This window comes from Miniopterus natalensis, chromosome 5, assembly GCF_054644295.1.
Source record: "Miniopterus natalensis isolate mMinNat1 chromosome 5, mMinNat1.hap1, whole genome shotgun sequence".
Classification (NCBI taxonomy): domain Eukaryota; kingdom Metazoa; phylum Chordata; class Mammalia; order Chiroptera; family Miniopteridae; genus Miniopterus; species Miniopterus natalensis.
The window spans coordinates 71,440,778-71,462,125 of NC_142085.1; the positions used below are offsets into that span (position 1 = coordinate 71,440,778).

Below are 21,348 nucleotides of genomic sequence, written 5' to 3' on the forward strand. Positions count from 1 at the left end.
CCAGAGCCATGAGAAAGAAATTTCTACTGTTTAAAGCCACCCAGCCTTTGGTATTTTGTTACGGCAGCCTAAGCAAACTGATACAGAGAGCAAGTATGTACTGGCATAACACTGGAAATAATTAAAGGGTGCTGATTAAATTATATTTAAATTCAGATAATGGACTACCACAAAATCATAAAGGAGTAAGATAGAGCTACACACACTGAAGCGGAACATTTTCCAAGAGGTGCTGCTAAATGTAAGATGGAGTGTCAAAATATATAGTGTACTCCTAGTAAAGAAATAAACAGAAATAGACATAAAGAGATGTGATTGCATATACAAAGAAAATGTCAGAAAAAGAAAAAAATAATAATGATGTTTGTGGGAAGTGAAATGTGAGTACTAGAAGTTAGAGATTTTTGCTTTTCACTTTATGGCTTCTGTATTTGAATTTTTTTACAGTGAACAAATATTAACTTTACAATATATTTTTAAAATTCTGGTTTCACTTCCTAGCTGACTGGCCCCTGACAGGTTAATTAAACATATGAGTCTCTAATTTCCTACCTCACAATGTGATCGTGAGAATTACATGAGATACTGGAAAACCCCACACAGTCCATGGTATATACAAAGCACTAATCAAATGTTAGTTCTCACATTTCCCATTCTTAATGACGTTACATGTGTATTATATTTATGTTACACTATTATACTTAATTTTATAATACAGTCTTCAAAAACCTTTGAAATTTTTATCTCCCTATACAATGCAACATAATATCTTTTCTTTCATAGTATTTTAAATTAAAATTTGTTTTTTAGAGCAATAATTGACCAAGATGGATTTGGAACTAGTTTCCAGAACAACATATTGTTACTCTGAAAATTCAATGATGTCCTTTGAGTTTTTAGGCCCTTAGAATAATTTTAAACATTTTCTTCCCCAAACCTGTTCAAGACTTCACAGCCCAGTGGCCGATGTCAGCACGTGTGCCTTGACCCCTGAGCAGGCACAGCTCCTGCTGGGACGGTCCCAGCAATGACACCGAGACCTTTCCTTGGTTCTGCATCAAACATTTTCTATCTCTCTTGATTGTTTTTTGCTTTTTGGTCTCCTTTGAAGTTACAGTTGCTAGTCTGCTTTTGTTGTGTTGTTTTTGTGTACAGAGTTTTTCTTTTTTTTTTTTTATGGCTTAAAGGCCTAATAATTCCACCCATGAAAGGACAGAACTCGATTACTAACAGATGATCCTCATGATAAAACTCCACAGCTCCAAATTAGGGGAAAGGAAAATAAAGTTTTTCATTTTGGCCAATACCACTTACAGATAAAAAGAGCCAATTAAATTATGCACATTTTAAAACTAACTTTTTAAAACTTGTTTTCACATCCTGAAACTTTCTAGTGCTTGTGTTTATATGTAATTTATCATAATAATTTTGGCAGTTTTAAATAAAGCATATTATTTTAGCATTTATTCATCATAATTTAAGGACTGTATTTCCTGACAAAATTTAATAAATGGGCCATCTTTTTCTTTCTTCTTCGAGAAGGGAAATAATCATGGCATGACATTTTTTATTCCTTCAGGCATAGTTTAAAGAGTAGATGTAATTGTAAGCAATACAAATTAATAACATTGCCTTATGCAGAATTCTATTAGCTTTTATCCAGTGGTCTAGAATTCATTGCTATTTAAATTTAAAGTATATTCTGTTTTATCCTATCATGAAAATAAGAGAAAAAAATGTTAAATGCCTTTCTCTGAGATACAACATAGCATTGCTTTAGAGCTGGTATTAAATCCAGGTCTTCAAATCATAATTTACTTCAATGAATTTTGTATCCTTCTATGAAGTGTCTACAAGTAGCACAGCAGACCTGTTCAATTCAGCCCTTAAATTAGATACATAATCCCCAGTGCCCAAGTTCACAGTGCATCTGTCCCCCGGATAAGACAGAGCTTCTGAACGCTGTTTACAACCCACCATCATTGACTTGAATCTAGATTTGAGTTATCCATTCAACAAACATTCACTAAGCACCACTGTCAGGAACCGTGCCCGGGGCTGAAGACCCAAGGCCGAGCAGGGCACGGGTGCCGGGGGGCTTAAGTTTTATGTCAGGTAGAAAGACGAGTCCCATGGAAAACGAAGGGCGCTTTGATAGCAACAACAGCTACCACTCGCGTTCACACGTACCAAGCCTATTACGCGTGTCCTCATATTTCATCTCATCCCATCTTCATACACTCCTGAGACAGGCATCCCTGTCCTTGTCACAGACGAGGACACTGAGGCACAGTTAAGGACACTGAGCAAACTCCCACGGCCGCTGGGTAATGGGCTTGCCGCTGCCCCGACCGCTAACTGGCTCCGGTCCCATCCTCGGGGCGACCGTGCCCGTCTCCCTTTCTCATCTGCACAGGCGCAGAGGGAGTGTGGGGGGACGCAGGGGCAGAAAAAGAACTGCAGTAAGGCTCGGACTAACCTGGGGCTTTAATATGACGCTGCCGTTTCAAAGGCCACTGAAGTTTCTTCACGGACTTTTGCCCTCTGGCTGGAAAAGGCGTGATAAAGATCTGAGAAAGGCTATGCTTGATCTCACAGAATTTGTGACTAACCAGTACTCCAATTAAGAAATACTGTCTTTTATACTTCAGGAAAGTTCTACAAATAAATGAATGCCAGTGGATGGCTTTTGTAATTCTAGCTCCTTTCTGTTTCTCTCTTATTCTCTATGTAGTTAAACATAAGGCCTCCATGAAAAGCAGCAGCCATTTCTAAGGCAATTCCATGAAAAGGGAAACCAGCCAACTGAACTCTGTCTGAGGCTATGGCTGAGTGAAGCACGGTCTTCCGTGGGACAATCTCACTCTAGGTGGAAAATCCCATCCAACGAAGCCTTTGTTTAGCTTAATGAACAGGGCCACACCTAATTCGCCTTTCTAAGCCCCGTGTCTCCTGCTGCCTTCCAGCTACTTGAGTAAGCAAGTCTTCTCCTCTAGACGTAGGTGTCTGCAGAGCAAAGCAAATGTCTTATTAAGCTTTGGGGTTATTTGTTTGCTCTAGATTTAATTTAGAAAGTTTCTATCCAGAGAAAATAATATAACCTCACGTATCGACCACACAGAATTAATGAACATCTTGTCACTTTTACTTTGTTATTCATCTTTGTCCCCACTAATCCAGCACATTTCTCTCTGTTCCCACTAGGTACTCAGTGGTGACCAGAACTTCCAAACTGGTATGGGAAGGTGCGTCTCAAGGACAAACTCAGGGGTCATTAGTCCCAACAGGCTTAATCTGTTTTTTTCCTAAACACGTCAGTCATCTCCTTTAAATTAAACTTAAAATAACTTTTGCAACTAATACTTTTTATAATTTAAATATTCTCAGGTCTGTAGTCATAGAAATCAAAGCTAAAAATGGATCTACTTACAAAGGAAAGATAAAAAACATGGGTGACTGATTTATTCCAGATTTTTCTCCATCAGATAAAAGCCACGCTCAATCTAAACTTCCTAATTTACAACCTTCATAGGTATTCAGAGATATTTGCAGTTTCCGAAATGTGTCCACTCTCCTTTCTTGGCAGTTGAAAGAAGAAACCTAAAAAAGGCCTCATAAATTGAGCTATGAAATCGTTCCAGAGATCTCATCATCTTCTCTACCACAAACCATCACTCCTTTCAGATGCTTATCAAAGTCCTAATCCCAAATATCAAATGTTTTGTCAAGTGTTTGAACTTCTACCTTCACAACAAACCCATCTGCATTCTATCCTTGCTTCTGATGCCATTGTAATGAACCAGTTATTAATAACAAGAAAGGAGCAAATGGAAGACCAGACATTATAGGCATGTTCCCTGCAAAACACTTGGGGAAGGAAACCTGATAAAGGGAAGGCAGATACATGCCCAGTAACGTTGGGGTCACAGGAAAGGTGCTGCCTGCCAGTCACCTGGGAACAGAGGTCATTGACCACAATGGGCATGGCCACTGCAAGGGCATGAACACTTGGGGATATATAACCCCCTAAACAAAGGAGCTCTTACTCTCTTAGTTCCTCTCAGCACGCTTGGCTCATGGCTCACGCTTGGCTTCCTGGCATTCTTCCGTGTGAACTCATTTTTCATTGGCAACACTTCCAAAGCCACTTTTCTAGTTGAGACTGCCTTTTCTCTTCTCATGTACACTGTCCTCATATGTCCTGGCTAAAGTCTTGGTTCCAATCTTCTATATCCTGAACTCTATAATGAATCATGCCATTCCTCCCATCAAAACCCAATAGTTCCACTTTGCCTTAAGAGAAACTCACTTCTTGGCCTACTATCCATACGCTCAGCAATCCTGCCACAAGACACCTCCTGACACCCCTACCCCGAACTACCATCACCAAATTACCAAGAATATCTGTTCTCTGTGCCTTTGATCATGGCATTCCAGGCTTCTCAATTCTGAATGTGGCAAAACTGAACTGCATCTATGCGAACTTGAGCTGTCACTAGGATTAGCTAGATGTTCTGAACGCCCCTTACTTGGAAAACATCTGAATTCTCAAAACTTAAAACAAATATGCCGTGAAATGTTTTGAAAAGCTCAGTAAGAAATTAAGGACAATTTCCTGAACTTAAAAGAAAAGGAATATAAAATTGAAATCGAAGTGATAAAAACAGAAACTAAGGCTCTTGTGAGAATGTGCATCTACTGGTCACAAGGATAGGTTAATCCAATGATGGGGGCAGGGGGGAGACTAAACTTGACACACACCACTTCTCCCTGCACCCTTGATTTAGGCATAGAACCTGGACCCTCCAAGTTGATACAACTCCAGTGAAGTGGTGGACTGAAAAAATATAACTGCTAGTAAAGGCTGCCAATGAAAAAAAAAACAACTGTCTGTCTCTGCTACAGTTCTATGTTATTGTGGACTGAATATTTATGTCCCCCCAATTCATATGCTGAAGCCCTAACCTCCACTGTGATAGTATTTGAAGATGGGGCCTTTGAGAGGTAATTAAGGTTAGATGAGGTTATGAGGGTGGGGCCCTCATGATGGGGTTAATTCCAGCTGGCTCTCTCTGCCCCCTTCCCTCTATTCTCACACGAAGAAGAGGCCATACAGGTACAGAGTGAAATGGCAGCCACCTACAAGCCAAAAGAGGCCTCGGTATGAAACCTATCTGGCCAGCACCTTGAACTTGGCTTCCTGCTTCCAAAACTGTAAGAAATAAATTTCTGTTGTTTACCAGTGTATGGTATTATTTTGCTATGGTAGCCACGCTGACTAAGACATGGGTAGAAAAAATAATAACAATATTCTCCCTTGGTGATGTGTAAACATAGGTCCACCCTCATGTGACAGTAGGATATGAATTTCTAGTCCTGAATGGTTAGAGAAACTCCAAACCAAGAAAATAAAGAATCCCTCATGGCTTACCTCCCCTGGCTTCTGGCAAAAAGACATACAAATATAATACTTCTGGGAAGAAGCATCCTCAGTCCAGGACCTTGTGATTCCCATAAATTAGGTTAACTTAGTAAAATTTAACAAACACTTGGGGAAACAAGAGACTATCCACAACAATATTTAGATTCCTAAGGACTTTTTATGGGAATGATGGAACAGAAAATAGAAAATAACTTTGTATATATTATAAAAGCTATTTTATTTAAATGTTTAAAAAATGGATGGGCTTGGAAAGATAAGAAATATGAAGATTGACTCAGCAGATTTGAAAAGAACAGAATACAATTTCTAGAAATACAAAATAATTGAAGTTTGTAAGTTGAATAGCATATTAAAACTATAAGTTGAATATCATATTAAAAGCAATTTAAGAAAGAATTACTGAATATGAAGATAGCATTATGACCTCAAACTTCTCCAAGACAACTTTTTTTTCCACTTTTAAGATATAATTGACATACACTAACGTGCATATATTTAAAGTATAAAATTTGATGTTTTGATATATGAATGTACTCATAAAACCATCACCACAATAGAGATAATGAATATATACATTAATCACAAAAGTTTCTCCAAGCCTCCTGGAAATCTCTGTCTTCTCTCCTTGATCCATCGTGACCCCCAGGAAACCACTCAATGGCTTCTTTTCACTATAGGTTAGTTACATTTTCTAGAATTTTATTAAAAAATGGACTCTTACATATACTTTGTTTTGTCTGGCTGGTTTCATTCAACATAATTTTTTTCAGATTATCCCATGTTGATTTTATATATCACGATTTAACTTATGTATCACTATTTAATTTATTTTTAATTGCTGAGTACTATTGTATTGTATTGTATGTTTATCCATTCACCTATAGATAGACATTTAGGTTGTTTCCATTTCTTGGCTATTACCAATAACGCTGCTATGAATACTCTTCCCAAGTCTTTGTATGAACAGAAGCTTTCATTACTCTTAGATACATAGCTAACAGTAAAATAGCTGGAATATATGGTAGTGTATATCTAATTATTTTAAAAACTGCCAAATGGTTTTTCAAAATGGTTGTACCACTTTTTATTCCTATGCACAATGTATTATAGTTTCAGTTACTCCACATACCACCAATCCTTTAATTTTCATATAGCTGTTCATAGAGGTGGTATCCCAGTGTGGCTTTAATTTGTACTTCCTTAATGAGTAATAATATTGAGCAGTGCCTCAAGACAGTGGACTCAAGACAGAGCAAAAAGGACAGTGTTCTCTGAGATATGAGAAACAAATGAGGTTAGTCCCATAATTTCCTCAGCCTACGGCCCAGAGAGTTTCCAGGCTGTTGCACAGGAAGGGGAAACCCAGGCAGAACCTGACATTCTCTCTCAGTTGAAGAGGTGGAGCTGGGAGTCCGGGGAGACCAAGTAGGTTACAGTTCACAGAATAAAACATGGGACAGGAGAGAGATTCACAGAGAGAGTACTCAGGACATCTGCCTCAAGTATTTTACTGAGTACTGGTACTCTCATGCAGCTAAAAATCACCCTAAAAATTTCTACCCAAGACCAAGCAAGGAGTCTACTCTCACCATTTCTGTTCATCTTTGTTCTGGAGATCCTACACATTGCAATAAAGAAAAAAATTTAAAAGAAAGAAAAGGCATCATATCAGAGAGGAAAAAATAAAACTGTCTTAATTCTCAGATGACATGATGATCCAAGTAGAAGACCCAACTGAATCTGTAACAATGTTGCTAGAACTAATAGGTAAGAATAGCATGTTTGAGAGATACAAGATCCATATATAAAAATCATTTCTATTCACTGGTAACAAATAATCAGAAAATAAAGTTTAAAGGTAAATAACATTTAAAATAGCATAAAAATATTAAATACTTAGGAGTAAATCTGACAAAAGTTGTACAAGACTTCTACACTAAAAACTAAAAACATTATGTTTAGAGCAATTAAATAACAAAATATTCATGACCTTGGATTAGGCAAAACTTTCTTAGTTACACCACCAAAGGCACAATTCATAAAAGAAAAAAAATAGACTAGACTTTACCAAAATTAAGAACTTCTATTTTTCAGAAACACTGTTAAGTAAATGAAAACATGGGACAGGAGACCTTAGATTAAGACAAAATATTTATAAATCAAATATGTAATTTTAAAAAATGTAATCGGAATGTTAAAGAACACTCGAGACCCAAAAATAAAAAAGCAAACATCAATTTTTAAAATAGACAAAAATTTGAAGAATCACTTCACCAAAGAAGATATACAAATCGCAAATAAGCAATTTGAAAAGGTGTTCAACATCCTTGGTAATTTAGGGAAATACAAATTAAAACCACAATGATATACAATTAGCAGGATAGCTAAAATTTTAAGACTGACTGCTCTAAGTATTGATGAAAACATAAGCACGTGAAGCAGCCCTACATCACTGCTGGGAATGTAAAATGGTGCAACTACTTTGGAAAACAGTTTGGCAGCTTTTGAAATGTTAAAAACACTGAATACCCCATGACCCGGCTGTCCTATTCCTAGGTATACACCCAAGAGAAAAGAAAGCATGTGTTCACAGAAAGACTTATATACAAACGTTCACAGCAGCTTTATTTATAATAGCTCCAAAGTAAAAACTACACAAATATCCATCAAGTGAATGGGTAAACAAATTGTGCAATATCCATATAATAGAATGCTACTCAACAATAAAAGAATAAACTATTAAAACATATAAGCATGCAGCAACATGGATAAATCTCAAAACAATTATACTGAGTAAAAGGAAGCAGACCAAACAAAGTACATTATGATTCTATTATATAAAATTATACAAAACTAATCTGCAGTAACAGAAAACAGATGTATGGTTGTGTGGGAATAGGAGGAGGGAAGGAGTGAGAGAGATTACGAAGAGTCGTGATGAAATTTGGGGAACATGCTTACATTTTTAGTGTGATGATAATTTCAGAAGTGAACACATAGGTCAGGAGTTATCAAATTATACATTTTAAATGTGTGCAATTTATAATGTATATACCTTAACAAAACTGTTAAGAATAATCACACTATACAATACCACTAAACTCCCTCTAGAACAGCTAAAATTAAAAGCACTGATAACACCAAGTATTTAGGACACAAGGCAAGCAGAGCTGTTGAAAATCTGCGTTGTATCCAGGCTGGAACTGTTTCTTAGGGCAAGAGTAATGGCACGCCAATCCCAAGATCAGGCCTCAGCAGGCATTATAGTTTCTACTCTCTCGTTTGGAACCTTGCTACCACCATTTGAACAAGCTCCACCTAGGATTCTGGAACAAGATACTATGAAGGAGAGCTCGCTTTCCGAGTGAGGCCTCGCAGACCAGGCTACAAAGAGCTGACTCCCAACCATATGACAGAGCTCAGTCACCAGGAAAGAACTGCCTATATAACCCAAGCTTATTACAGACCTATGAGTAAGCAAAGCAATAAACAGAACCCCCTGGCCAATCTGTAAACTATAATGTATGTGCATTTACTTAACGCCTTTCAGTTTGGGGGTGGTTTGGTACACGGCAACAGCTAACTGATACAAATGAATAAAAAATGCTGGTATAGTCAGATAAACACTATGCCAAGGTGAAAAAGAACACATTATTTTCTGCACAGAACAGCATAGGTGACTCACACAGGTTGAGCAAGAGAAGCCAGGCACAAAAGAGTACTTACTACTGTCTGATTCTCTCTACATAAAGTTCACAACTGGCAAAGTTACGAAAAGGAGTTTTTTTAAAAAGGAATTGGTAAAGGATTGAACAGTAAATTCAAAGAGGAAATATAAATAAAAAGAGCCCCACTCTCACTGGTAGTCTGCAAGAATCAAGTCAAAACCATTTTAAATATTTGTTTTCACCCATCAGTAGGCAATAAATTGAAAAGACTGAAATATTCAGTACTTGAGAGGGGATTAGGAAATATGTACACATTGCTAGTGTGTGAATTTTAGAAAGTTATCCGATGAATGTTAAAATTTGGAAGGTATATAACCTATACTCAATGCATTTAGGAATTTATCCAACAGAAATGAAACCACTAATACATAAGAATATACTTACAAGAATATTTATTGAAGCACAGTTTATAGCAGCAAAAAATGAAATCACCTTGAATGTGTATCAGTGTGGATGGCTGCAAAAATTGTGCTTTTTATACACAAGAAGGGACTTAATTATGTAAATATAAAAATAAACGTGTTATTATATTTTGACCTATATAGGGGTGGTAATTTGAAAAAGCAAATTTTAAAGTAACATATGTAGTGATCCTACTTTTGTTTAAAAAAAGAAGGGAGATTTACTCAATAAAATCCTATATAATTTTATAAATGTTTTTTGAGCATAAAGTTATAAAAGGTTACAAATAAATCTGTTAACATTGGTTACTTCAGGGAAGTAAAATTTGGAGGAAGGGGGAGGATACCACTATTATTTTTTTAATACACTTTTCACTTTTTTTCTTGTAACAAGTACCTATTACACTGAAAATGAAATAAGAACAGATGTTAGCAAATACTTTTTAAAAAATTCCCAGCATTTTAATTAAAATAAAAATAAAACATCAATCACTTCATTAAGTGCAGTTTTCAAATCTTATATAAAATCAGCACAGGTAGACACAGACATCATACAAAATAGGCCAAAGAAAAAGAGGAAAAACTAAACATCTTCTTGAGAACCAGTGTATAGAACAAACTCCTTAATCTTTCAAATGATGAGAGAGAAAAATTTAACTGCTGTGATCTCTTTTCAAGATTGTTAAAGGCCAGTCCAGGAGCATATCATATCACATATGAATTTCATGTGATGACTGATTCAAGCTGAAGAAGAAATAAATTATTCCATAAAATATTTTTTAGCACTTGGAATAAATATACTTTGAACTAATGTGACCAAACCAACAATCTGTTGGAAAATTTTATTTGCTATATGAGTGGAAAATATTACTCAGAGTACTGACATTTCCTGTTTATCATTTTAAAAAGAACTTAGTTCTCTAACCTTGTAAATTTAATTCAATCGTGTCTTTTATGACATTTTGCAATGAGAGCTTGCCTTACATAATGCATAAGATGCACTTGGAAGGCCAGCTCTTAAAAGAACTAAGCTTCATCTTAAAAGTGAATATAGAAATAAAAACCTAAGGTAGTGAAAATAGTTAATTTAAGTTATAAAGGAACTAATATACCATATAAAAATTCAGTAGGATATAAACAACTATATTTCAATGTTTCCCTCTTTTTCATGTCTCAAAGAAGTCAATGAAACCAAAGTGAGTTTCACAACTGCTCTAAATTACTAGTTACATGTAAGTAATTTAGAGCTTTCTCAGAAACTCTAAAACTTCTTTCATTATAGATTATTGAAAGATGACAGAGTAGAAAGGGGTATAAATCTTGAGAAAATGTTTTGCCCTGATATTGTTTTATATTTCGTATGTTGAAAGAAAGGTATAGACAGTTAACAGCAATTTGGGATTTATGGCCTAAATTTGAATCCCAGTTTCAATTCATTAACCAGATGAAAAAGGCAGTTTTTTCACTAGCCCTCATTTTCTGTAACAATGGAATAAACTATTGACAAAAGTGAACAGAAGGTTTAGACTGTCAGAGTGAAATAAAAGTTACTACGGAAGGATACTATTTCACATCTATCTTGCCTCAGGTGTTTTAAAACCATTTTCAAGTAATTTTCACAGTAATCTTACAAATAGGATAGTATCTCCATTTTGCCAATATGAAAACGGAGAATCCAAGAAGTTCTATTTAAGTTACCCAAGGTCATGTATGTGGTAAATGAGAGAGCCAGGATTTAAACCCAGCTCTAAGTGACCAGGGAGACAGCACTCTCCAAATCTAGGCTCAGAGAAGTTAAGTAAATTGTGCAAGTCCCCGCTGCTAGACTAAGAAAATGATGTTATGTAATACTAAATACTCCGTAACATTAGGAAAGACATCTAATTTTCTGAGCCTCATCTGCAAAGTGGCATAAGTAGTGGGTAAAGCACATCAACAAATATTTGTTTTCTAAAATTCAATATTTTTAAAGCACTTTCAGAGTAATCTTGAGAAGACAGGAATTGTTTTCTAAAATTCAATATTTTTAAAGCACTTTCAGAGTAATCTTGAGAAGACAGGAATTGCTATTTCCATTTTATATAGGTATGTACTGGCAACAATCAATACTATAATATGCCCCCGTTGTTTTGATGAAAAACCTGTGTTCAGTTTCCATCCAAAAGAACTGATTTTGCCTTGAAGTTAAAATTAGCTATTATGAAGAAAACACCCAATTTCATGAATAAGGATGGTTTTTAGAAAGCCTGGGGAATTTTTTTATAATTACAAGAAGCATACATCTTTGGAGGGTGGTTTTAAAGCAGTAATTTTTTTTTTCAAATCTTGGGCCATAAATAAATAATCTCTTAAGATAGATCTATATTAGGCCTATGATTCAATAAAATGAAAAACTGAATGATACAAATCTCTCCTATAAAGATTCCCACATGCATTGCATACATTTAAACTATTAAGAAAACGTGACCGACGCTGACAATGGGAATGGACGCCCAACAAAGTCAACAGTCAAGTCACCCTACGGTGACTAGAGTCTAGAGACGATGCCTTCGTTTCCACAAGAGCAGAAAGGCCATCGCTCTCCTCCGGGGAACCGCCTGCAGCTTTTCTTTAAAGAACGAAATGGTTACATGCACATGTGTGCAGTTAAGAGGTAGCCTTGATTTCTGTTTCCGAGAGTATGACGCAAATTCCCAGAGTATCAGCACTAAGGAAAACTGGCAAATTCATGTCTGGGGGTAAAGCTACACAATGGTATCATTCAGCCTAAAATCAGTGACCCCATTTAGTACTAACCGCTGCAGTCTGCAGTCGCTTTCAGTATTTCACACTAGGGGCTCTGGTATGGATCCGGCATTCCCCGACCAAAAAACGCAGTTACCCTGACAAGAAGTCAGTGCGGGAATTCTGCATTCTCATCTGACACAACCAGACGACGGGCTGCGAGCTCGGCTGGCAGCTGCTAGCTGGCTCGGGGGCCGCAGACGTGGGTCAGCATCGTGTCCTTTACCACACGCGGGAGCAGATGGGGCCTCCGCACACGCCAACGTGTAACACTGCGGGACTTCAACAATGGAGCCACGTTCCTAATTTTGTGTGTGTTTTCCACAGACCTGAAAGTCGTATTTTGATGTTAAACCAGCAAAAATGCTCATTCGTGTTTATTTTAAAAATATACTGTCTTCCTCAGGGAAAAGTACACAAACAAGAAAATTATCAGCATGAGGCAAGTTCCTTCACCTCCCAGGGCTTTCGTTTCATCTGTAAAGTCAGGATAATACTACTTATTTCCTGCTTTGCTTTGTTTTTTATAAAGGTTGACAGTGCAGAAAATGCACAGGGCTCTCACTAAATGCTGTCTTATCATCGAGTTTTATTTTGGCACTTAAGCATATAAACAGAGAGGCTGCCTCCTAGCCATCCCCACCACATGTCCCTAAGATCCAACTAATTGCACTTTCCCAAAATGATCCTTTCCACGTGGCAGGGGACTGCCCTTCACTGCTCTCTTTTTGCCTATACTACGCACCAGTGTTTCCTTGCTAGCGTTAGGGTTTCTCTATTATTCGCGCGTGCGCCAATTCTGCACATCCAGTCTGGGAGGTCCTTGGGGATGAAAGGCCGTGCCTTATATTGCTTTATATATGACAGAGGACATAGCACTGAGCGCTGTCCAAAGCAGGCACTCACCAGACACTCACTGATTCATTCTTCGTTGTGATTTAGAGGTAGTGGGAAGGGATACTCCCAGCAGCTTAAGATATATAGTGTATTAAGTCCACATCCGATTTCTGAAACATACCACAAACCAAGTACCTTTCCTATATTCTCAGGACTTCCTCACACTAAGCTAAAGGCTGAGAGGCTATGGGTAGCATTTACATATTTATTAAAATGGTTATTTACATCGTCTTGCCTTCACTTAATATTTAAAATTCCACATAGAGCAATTCGGTGAGATTTCAGTGATGAAAAGATCTCTTTGTTGGTGATGGAATGCATCTAAAGTGAGCAAGGTGGCCTTCAGTATACAGTTTCTAAAATGGGTCCAGTACATTATAAGCATTAACGTTTAGAGTTAACTTTGATGTATGTATTTCACTGGAACATAAATCTTTCTCCCTTCATAAAAGAAAGTATCCTTTATATCTGAATTAGTTCATGTTGAAATTTTATAATGAAAGTCAGCTGCAGCTCCAGAAAACAGCTGGTGTTTTTGCCTCTTCATGTCCACAAAGAAATATGCACTGCGTCAAGGAATAAACGGTCTCAGAACCATAAACTGCTTAAATCGTCTTCATGTGCAGACAACTAACAGTGCATCTTATAGTTGATGTACAACATGTGTTCGACTTTTACAGTATTTGTTGAAATGAAACAGTGTATTACCCGAAAAAATGTGTATTCATGCTACTAAAAATATAAAGGGTGTTTACTAGGTGCTACAAAATAGACCTTAAATACAGTCTCCTGGGAAATTATAGTAAATACAAAACAGTGACTCTCAACCAGGGAATTTGTAACAAAAATCACTTGGGGAACTTTTCCAAAAGACAGCAACAGCCAACACCGACAGAAGGGCCTTGACACCATCCCTAAGGACTCTTTTCAGACGAGGCTAATGTGCACCCAGGTTAAGAAGCAAGCAAAAGACAATGACAAAAAAGCAAGACTCATCATAACCTTTTTAACGTGGAAGTGTAATGTTTTTCTTCATAAAACAGACATATTGTTAAATTCATATATACTCTGAATTTTTGATGTAGAAATACATTCATTTTAATTGTGCCGAGAGAGGCTTGATACTCTAAAAATTACAACTGTGTAGCCTTTTATAACTTGACTTGGGTTGTATGAAACTATACTTTGATTTATGAGTTTTATAAACTTGATGGTAAATATCTCATTTATTTAAAGTGTTTCCACTACATATATATTTTCTGCCAATTACTGAAAGATCCATTCATAAAAAGTATTTTAAATATTTCATTTTTGTATCAAAAAGGAAACAATGGACGTCACCTTGTTTTAATAAGTATATTATTTTTTACCTTGGAAACAGACATCAAAATTAAATTGGCATATTATAACCTATGGGACCACACACAATAGTTATCTTCATTTCTTTTACAACTTTTTAGAACAGCCTTTTATTAAGTTTATTTTATAAATTTATCAAATTTATAACATTTTTTGTTTAAACTTTCAGTTTTGTCAGTTCCAATATTTAACTAAAGTGCTGGAATTTTAAGAGTTAAAGATCACTTAGAACCACCTCTCTGTTGTACAATTTATAGTCTTTAAACTGCGGTATTAACATGGATTTAATTCCTTCTCCTGAGCAGCACCGTGGAGCATCCACATTCACGCTCGGCAGACCACCGGTGAGTGCAGGATTAGAACCCGCACTCTCAGTCTGCTCCTTTGGCCACTCAGATGCCAACACTTCTAGTTCCCCTTCCAACAACATGGTTCTTGTTTTTAAGGTACTTTTCTCTAGGAATTTTGCCAAAATTTAACTTCCAAATGAAAATGTATGTCTTCTCAAAAGTCCCTTTTTATAGACCGTTAGAGTGAAGGGAACAAAATAGGTCATTACTACTATTTTCACTTAACTCCAAAGAGGATTGTGATTCATTTTAAACAGAAGGCTATGGGATTGTTTCCAATGATCCTTATGCTACAAAATATGTCCAATAAGCTTAGTAGGCTACCTTCTTGCCACTGAAATTACTTTCAGTTCCTTTCTCCCTCACATCATCTCTGAGATTTAACATTCTGTAGCCCATATGCATAATCTTTCGCCTAATCATCCTAATTCTATCTTATTTAAATGACTTCCTAAGTCACAAATGAAACTGTATGTGCCATCCCTTGTCAACAAGCACTTTCCATCCCCAAGGCTGAAAACAGCAGGCCTCTGGATACTCAAATGTCATGCGACTAGATTTAATTTCCCAGTATCTCTGAACTGTAGCTCTGGAATGTTCTGGTGGGATCTTTTCATGTGGCCCTTGGTCTACGTGCTGTTTCTGTAGGACACACAAGTAACTTAGACTCTGAGAAGCATATTCAAAGGGCCAGTGGCTGTATATAAGCTACCAGACATTTCTCACACAAATTATTTTCATTGTAGGATATATCATCTGGAAAAATCATAAGGCCTGAGCTAATAGAAATTATATAGAGAAAGGTCCACCAGTTTTGCTAAGATGATCTGTGTTCACAACTTAGCTCTCCGCTTCGCATAATTTTGTAATATTAAGCAAGTCACTTATTCATGCGGTGGCTCAGTGCGTGCATCTGGAAAGTGGTGTAATTCAACTGACCTCGTGGGCGGCTGTGAAAATCTAACAAGATAATGTATTTAAGTAGAAAAAAAAACACAGCTATTTTACCTACATAATTCCCTCTACACAAGTGAAAGTCATTCATATCTTAATATCACCATATTTCTTAATCCTATTATGCCATCAACATCTAGAATTCAACTTAAATGTCTTAGCACTCTTTCAATAAAAGTGTTGTTAATGAAATTAATTACCAATTTTTATAACTAATAATTATGAATAATGCTTTTCTATTTTCATCATCCAACCTTTTGGACTACCTTAAAAAGATGTACTAAAGTAGGGAGAGAGTTCAGTGGTAAAAGAACAAACAGAAGTAAATACGTTTTTACATCTGTTGAAAACAGCATGATTTAAGGCCATAGAATGGAAGGCTAATGGGTGACCCTGGAATGCGAAAGAATATTTCCCAGAGGTTAGTCACCAGCTGGGTTTTATACTCACTTAGACAAGAACAGGAGGAAATTAGCTTAAATTTCATTTGGTTTAGGACAATGGAAGCAAGCTATGAAATCTAATTCCCAGGGAATCTTTGCTTCAAGATAAAATAGAGACTTACTGCCTACCACAGTTTCAGTGCAGTCCTACTGAAAGTATGAGAAAATGCTAGATGAAGTTTAAGTCGTCCATCTCTCTAATCCCCATCCAGAGAAGAAAACAAGCAATTACAAGCCTATTATGCAACAGGTGTTTTCGCTTGCATTCATTTCATCTTCACTGGAAATTATTTTTCATACTTCACAAATGAAGATACAAACTTTGAGAATTTAGCTTGTTCAAGATCACTGAGCTCATGAAAAGCAGAATTAGACTACAACCCCTAACCTATCTCCAGAGCCCCTCCTGTCCATGGTACCAACCTAGAAGCCTTGTTCACCCTGGCACTCTTAATTTCTATTCTGTATAAAGATGACATTTCCAAGATTTACATTATTTACTTATTTATTTAGATTTATGTTATTCAGATTATTTCCAACATTTAGAGGAATGTGAGATCAATGTAAATTGGGAATATAGCTAATACTTAAAATTGAGCTATCTAATAATATATGCCAAACATATAGAACTCTACAGATATGATCTCATTTAACAATAACAGCTACCACTGGAGACAAGTACTATTATTATTATTTCTATTTTCAGATGGAAACCTAAGCCTCAGAACATATGTTAAGAAAGCCCATGCCCAAGAGACTAAAGAAGGAGGCTTTTAACTTCAAGGGAGGCCGTGGAGTCCTAAACATTTCACCCTGCCCCGGCCAGGGGCAGTGAGAAGTAAGCATTATCAGGAACTCAGACCACGGGGCATCCAAACCCCAGCACAAGTTTCACTTCTAGTTCATAGCAAGTCATAAATATTTACAAGTAAAAAGAGCCAATGGAAATCATCTGGTCCAGTCCCTTTATTTTACAGACAAGGAATTTGAGAATCAGCGTGAGGTTAAGTACTTTCTGTAGGGTCAGAAAGCTAATTAGTGACAGAGTTAACAATAAATCACTTCCATGAAAAGACAGGCTTTCAAAGTGAATTCAATTACCTTGTACCCTCATCAAGTGGCTGTTAAGAACACCCATGTAGCTAGACAATCTCCAGTATTTCTGTGAAGTAGATGTAACCCAAGACGATCTAAAAAGAACTTTGCGACGCTGAGTGATCTAAGTCAACAATTTTTTTAATGTGCTAATTTAAGTCAACTCATTGTTAGGGCCAGTGTTCCTACCAACATGTTTTGCCCAAAGTTAAGTATCAGCCGTGTAAATGCCCAAGTATTTTCATCTCTTCTCTAGTAGAAAAAAGATAAGTAAAATTTCATACACACTTGGATAAAAGGTATAATTATTTTGGTATTTATAAACTGTGAATGACAAATTCCCAAGGAAGAGGATTCTTTTAAATTTAAAGCATAATTCAAGAATCATCCATTCATCAATGGATGACAAAATCACAGGTGCCAGAGGTAATGCACAGGAATTAAGAATTTACTAACCAAATATAGTGTTACCAAATACTTAAAAGGAGTGGAAAGCATTTTCACATGAGGCCTTCTTTGAAAGTTAATTTCTTTCAACAAACAAAATAAATCTGCCTAAAGATTCACAGATTTGCCTTTAGGAAATACTAAATTAGTAAAAGATGAATGGGAAATATCAGTAAGCCAAAAAAAGTTATACAAACTTAGAATGGAAATGGGTAAAAATACAAACAACCATTCAGTCAACAGTCAAGAGCAAACACCTACTAGTCTGCCACCTAATAAAGTGAAACAGAAGGTGAGCACATGAAAAAACAATGAGACTACAGAGGAGAGTCTGTGGAAATGCATCCTGGTGACAAACCAAAAACCTATTTCCATCAGGGGGAAAATCACATCAATTAAAGTATATTTTGAAATATTTCATGGGGGGAAAAGGAAGAATATATACTGACAGAGACGAGATCATTCTAATAGTTGTCAAATCATGTAGTTTGAAATTAAGAATTCCCACAACTGACTGAGTTTAACTCTGAAATCTTACACATTTTCAGAAATAGAAACCCTCTATCATACGTGACATTTCAGAACGTGTCAGTGCTAAAGTTCTGCATTTGACGGTGTCCTTTCAGTAAAAGGAAGGTGTGGGCGATGAACATAAAGAAACTGGGCTGGGCTGCAATGTCCATTTAACATAGTAGATACAGTAAAATGTTCATGCTATGTGTCTAGAATAGGAAAGTCAATTTTTGAATGACTATTTCACGGCTATATAGTACCTTGGCTTCAAGGGCATTTCACGGTTCTTCAATGACAACCTTGCTTAGATTTCCCCAATTAAATCATTCAGATTTACGAATGCCACCAGCAGAAAAGAATATTAGCATCTCATTTCATGGCAAAAAAAAGATGTTCTGTTCAGTAGCAAGTATAAAGCGTAGCAATTTCTTTCCTTCCTGCATCTACTAATGAAGAGAATGACTGACAGTGTTTTGTTCGCCTGAACAAAAGGTTTCTGGGCAACAGGAAGTTCTCCGGAGGGCTTCCCTAAATGAAAGAGTGACGATCTGCGTCTCATTTAAAACTCGGACTTTCTAGAAAAGTGTTGGCTGGTTTGGGATTCCTCAGTGACCCAGAAACCTAACAAGACTTGATATTAACAACTTGATATTAACAACTGTGTATCGCTAGTAATTAAATTTTATTTAATTACTTTATTTAACAAACACTGTGTACCAGGCACTGTTCTAAATACTTTACAAATGTTAAACTCATTTGTTCCACTTAATAGTCATAAGAACCCTATTAGGTGAGAACTATTATGCCCATTTTCCAGATGAGAAAACCGAGGTACAGGGAAGTAAATAATTTTCCCCGAGGTGAGAACAGGTAAAAGTAATCTCTTAAAACTCAGCAATGCTCAACCTTTTTGCATGGTGCTCTGTCATCTTCTGGGCCTCCTCACTAGCAGTTTCCAATAATAAATCATTCAGAATGCAACACTGAAAACAAATGGCCTAATAATAATAGTTGGGTTTATTGAGTTTTCTATGTGTCAGATACTGTGCTAAGTGTTAATAATTTTTTATAAAAAAACTGATATTTAATCTTCAGTATAAACAATCATATAAGGAAGGTACAATTCCTATTTAAATAATAAAGTTAAGGTGTGGGTGATGGTTAACTTTCCCATAGTTAAACAACTAGTAATGGAAAGAGAGGGTTCAAACCTGGTCCCACCTACTATACCATGAAGCTTACTCGCCTCCCTCTTAGGAAGCTGGTCCTTTAAGGAGAAATGACTAAGAAATGATGAGTCAGTCTGGCTGTTTTTATTTTTTTCCTTTTTAACATAACAGGCCATCAACAACTATTTATTAAATTGAATAGGACATATCATGTTTAAACAGATGAGTTAGGTGCTTAATTTATCTATGAGAATTTCCTGACAATTCTCCTAAAAAAAAGAGTGTGTTAAACCAATGGATAACCCCAGCTTCTAGCAGAGTATACCCTGTCGCTGTTGGCAGGCGATAATGATATTACTATTGACTAAAGAAACTGGGAAGAGTCACTTTCCTCTGAAAATTTTAAATTTAGGTAAAGTCACATATTTGGCAAAGCTTAGCTAGGGGCATGTTTACATATGAGGAAACTGGCTGGACAGTGGGCCTCAAGGCAGAGAGACAGAGATGACCTCATATGAGGAGTGTGGTTTTAATATAAATTATCAAGAATTTTCTTTTTTACAATCTCCGTATGTCTGCAAGTTTGACGGCACATTTTCAATTCACAATTTTAAACATTTTTGCAAAGATCAAAATACAAGCAGCTCAGGAATTTATTATAAGTGGTATTCTTAAATAATAATAGAATTTTAAAATCTAGCCACCAACCCTCTGCCCCGAAAAAAACAATAGCTAGTCTCTGACCTGCTGCCCTTCCCTCAAATCCCCTTTGCTGGGGTAAAGCACTTTTGCCCTTTTATAGACCTCCAAACTGCAAAAAATGCTCCAAAGTCTTTCAAGTCACTGAGAGCTCTCTTCATCACTAGTGAAGACAGCAATGCAGACCCCAAAGTACTTCATTCTAAGCACCCCCTTAGATAACAGATGCACATGTATCTGAGTATTACTGGAATATGCTTGTGATGGGAAATCTAGCTTAGAATTCTTAGATGAGATACCAAGCAAATGTCCTGCATGGAGGGTCAGAATATATACTGCCTTTAAGTGTAGACAATTATTTTTATTTCATTCAATTTATTAGTATTAATAATGATAAGAATAAAAATGCATTGGTGTAAATGATTAAGGAGTTTGCATCCCATCAATTAACATTTGCTGAAAAAAATGAACGAAGGACCTATTTTGTGAGACATTTGTTTTTATTTTTGAGCCTACGGTTTTATACATGTCCATTAAGCCAGGTTCCAATTAAACTTACTGCAAATGACACAGTAACATATGACTCACAGTATATATTAACTATAACATTCTCTTTTCTAAGAAAGACTTCAAGGAAAAGTCTTTCTGATGCCAAGGAAGCACCAGGAAAGAACTTAGGCACTGTATTAGTATGTGACGCTGGAATTTGCATTCCCCTTTACATGTAAAAAATAGAAAATTACACCGCAGAGGTTAAGTGACTCATCTGCACTCCAATACTGACAGTGTCTTCTGATTGCAAAAATATTCCACAAATATTTAGGACAACTTACTAATTCAATAAACATTTCTCAACCTGTTTCTGTTGCCTCTCTAAGTAGTTATGAATCATTCTTTAAATGGAAAGCAGGCATGTGCCACAGGACCAATATATTAGAAATGAACAAATCTAAGTGGCTTCACAGAGTGTACTCAGTGTTTCCATCTCTGCCAAAATGCTTTGAGGTTGGTAGGGCAAGTGTTATGATTGACCACCTTTTACAGATGAGGAAATCAGGGCCTACAG

General features: G+C 36.4%; 1 protein-coding gene across 1 annotated transcript in view; it reads right to left on the reverse strand.

Annotated features, from left to right (window-relative positions):
• Nucleotides 1–21,348, reverse strand: part of MOXD1 (monooxygenase DBH like 1) — a 70,379-nt gene that overhangs the window by 28,594 nt on the left and 20,437 nt on the right. The gene's annotated exons all lie outside the window — the stretch shown is intronic.